A 3758-nucleotide genomic window follows, 5' to 3' on the forward strand; every position below is an offset into this window, starting at 1 on the left:
CTTTTCTTTTTTTGCATTTTCTTTTTCTTAAATTTTCCTTTTCTGTTTTATTTTTAGTTTCTCTCTATTTTAGTTTTTATAATTATGATCTTAGTTCCTAAAATAGTATCACTACTTATTATTCTAATGCCACTATATCTTGGGCACCCAAAAGAATTAGTTTAATATTTTATACTTTTAAAAAAGGGTCATTTGCATTTCTGTCCCTAACTCGAACCACCTAATCAGATATACCCCTAATTCGAAAGCCTGCTCAAATTTGCCCCTTCGCTGTTAGGTGCCCTTATAGAAATGCCCTTCTGCGCTGTTACCGTCCGGTCAAACAGGTTTGACCGTCCTGAAAATAGCAAAAAAATCTAAAAAATCTAAAATTTTGTGAGATCGAAGATACTCATGTGCCCAAGATGTGTGCAAATTTTCGTGCTATTTGGACATTCCAGGAGCTCGTGGCGAGGAAAAACAGTTAATCTGCACGCTTGTGAACAATAAATTTGAAATAAATTTTTGGGCATCAAAGTGGCTTGGGTGCACAAGGTGCTTGCAAGTTTTTGTGATCAAATGACATGCGAGGAGCTCTAGCAAGAAAAAACAAAATAGTCATTTTTCCCAAGTTTTTTCCCGAGCCAAATTTTGTTTTTTTCTCCACAAGCCCCTCCAATGTCCAAACACAACAAAAATTTGCACGCAGCTTGCAGACTCGCGCCTCTTTGATGCCAAAAAATTTCATATTTTTTTGAATTTTCTTGCTATTTTTTTGAATTTACTATTCATAGGCTTACATATTTATTGTTTTTTCCTCTGACGCGAGCTCCTGGAATGTACAAACAGCACGAAACTTTTCACGCACCTTACAAACCTGAGTATCTTTGATCCCACAAATTTTCAGATTTTTTTGAATTTTTTTTGCTATTTTTTTCAGGACGGTCAAAGCCCTTTGACCGGCTTTGACCTGCTTTGACCGGACGGTAACGGCACATAAGGGTATTTCTGTAAGTGCACCTAATGGCGGAGGGGAAAATTTGAGCAGGCTTTGAAATTAGGGGTAAATCTGAGAGTGAGCGCAAATTAGGGGCATAGATGTAAATGTCCTTTAAAAAAAGGCATGTAATTATTGGTTTTGGCTGATGTTCTATTTAATTTTAAGTATTTAAAAATTTCATAACAATGTGGTTTCACCACCATAACCATCCATGATTTATTTGCTACAATTTGAACATTTTAGATTTGACGGTTGAAAACTTTTGTTGTTAGCTTGATTTTGAATTTGAATTTGAATCGGTTTCGAACTAACGCGAGATTAGCAACAGTAATCGAGGTGTCATGACATCATTAAGTAGAGGATCACTATAGCTTAATTATCTGGGCGTCACAATAGATCTTGATGCCCAATATATAAGTAGCTTCACCGAGGTCTTTCATTGAAAAATTCTTATTCAAGTATCCTTTTATGTTATTCAGAAATTTAGTATCATTTCCGGTCAACAATATGTCATCTACATATAATATCAGAAATGCTACGGAGCTCCACTCACTTTTTTGTAAATACAGGCTTCTCCAAAAGTCTGTATAAAACCATATGCTTTGATCACACTATCAAAGCGTATATTCCAACTCCGAGATGCTCTCACCAGTCCATAAATGGATCACTGGAGCTTGCACACTTTGTTAGCACCTTTTGGATCGACAAAACCTTTCGGTTGCATCATATACAACTCTTCTTTAATTTATCCATTAAGGAATGCAGTTTTGACATCCATTTGCCAAATTTCGTAATCATAAAATGCGGCAATTGCTAACATGATTCGGACGGACTTAAGCATCGCTATGGGTGAGAAGGTCTCATCGTAGTCAACTCCTTGAACTTGTCGAAAACCTTTCGCAACAAGTCGAGCTTTGTAGACAGTAATATTACCATCAACGTCAGTCTTCTTCTTGAAGATCCATTTATTCTCTATGACTTGCCGATCATTGGGCAAGTCAACCAAAGTCCATACTTTATTCTCATACATGGATCCCATCTCAGATTTCATGGCCTCAAGCCATTTTGCGGAACCTAGGCTCGTCATCGCTTCCTCATAGTTCGTAGGTTCGTCATGGTCAAGTAACATGACCTCTAGAACAGGATTACCGTACCACTCTGGTGCGGATCTTGCTCTGGTTGACCTACGAGGTTCGGTAGTAACTTCATGAGAAGTTCCAAGATCAATATCATTAACTTCCTCACTAATTTGTGTAGGAATCACTGGAACTGATTTATGTGATGAACTACTTTCCAATAAGGGAGAAGGTACAGTTACCTCATCAAGTTCTACTTTCCTCCCACTCACTTCTTTCGAGAGAAACTCCTTCTCTAGAAAGGATCCATTCTTAGCAACAAATATCTTGCCTTCGGGTCTGTGATAGAAGGTGTACCCAACAGTTTCCTTTGGGTATCTTATGCAGACACATTTCTCTGATTTGGGTTCGAGCTTATCAGGTTGAAGCTTTTTCACATAAGCATCACAACCCCAAACTTTAAGAAACGACAACTTGGGCTTCTTGCCAAACTACAGTTCATATGGTGTCGTCTCAACGGATTTCGATGGTGCCCTATTTAACGTGAATGCAGCCGTCTCTAAAGCATAACCCCAAAACGATAGCGGTAAATCAGTCAGAGACATCATAGATCGCACCATATCTAATAACGTGTGGTTACGATGTTCGGACACACCATTACGCTATGGTGTTCCAGGTGGTGTGAGTTGTGAAACTATTCTGCATTGTTTCAAATGAAGACCAAACTCATAACTCAAATATTCACCTCCATGATCAAATCGTAGAAACTTAATTTTCTTGTTACGATGATTTTCCACTTCACTCTGAAATTCTTTGAAATTTTCAAGTGTTTCAGATTTATGTTTCATCAAGTAGATATACCCATATCTGCTCAAATCATCTGTGAAGGTCAGAAAATAACGATACCCGCCGCGAGCATCGGCACTCATCGGACCGCATATATCAATATGTATTATTTCCAATAAGTCTGTTGCTCACTCCATTGTTCCGGTGAACGGAGTGTTAGTCATCTTGCCCATGAGACATGGTTCACAAGCATCAAGTGATTCTAAAAGCCCATCAGCATGGAGTTTCTTCATGCGCTTTATACCAATATGACCTAAATGGCAGTGCCACAAATAAGTTGCACTATCATTATTAAACTTATATCTTTTGGCTTCAATACTATGAATATGTGTATCACTACTATCGAGATTCAATAAAAATAGGCCACTCATCAAGGGTGCATGACCATAAAAGATATTACTCATATAAATAGAACAACCATTATTCTCTGATTTAAATGAATAACCGTCTCGCATCAAACAAGATCCAGATATAATTGTTCATGCTTAACGCTGGCACCAACTAACAATTATTCGGGTCTAATACTAATCCCGAAGGTAGATGTAGAGGTAGCGTGCCGACCGCGATCACATCGACTTTGGAAACATTTCCCACGTGCATCGTCACCTCGTCCTTAGCCATTCTTCGCTTAATCTGTAGCCCCTATTTCGAGTTGCAAATATGAGCAACAGAACCAGTATCAAATACCCAGGCGCTACTGCGAGCATTAGTAAGGTACACATCAATAACATGTATATCAAATATACCTTTCACTTTGCCATCCTTATTATCCGACAAATACTTGGGGCAGTTCCGCTTCCTGTGACCAGTCCCTTTGCAGTAAACGCACTCAGTTTCAGGCTTAGGTCCAGACTTGG

Source organism: Triticum dicoccoides, chromosome 6A (assembly GCF_002162155.2).
Source record: "Triticum dicoccoides isolate Atlit2015 ecotype Zavitan chromosome 6A, WEW_v2.0, whole genome shotgun sequence".
Classification (NCBI taxonomy): Eukaryota; Viridiplantae; Streptophyta; class Magnoliopsida; order Poales; family Poaceae; genus Triticum; species Triticum dicoccoides.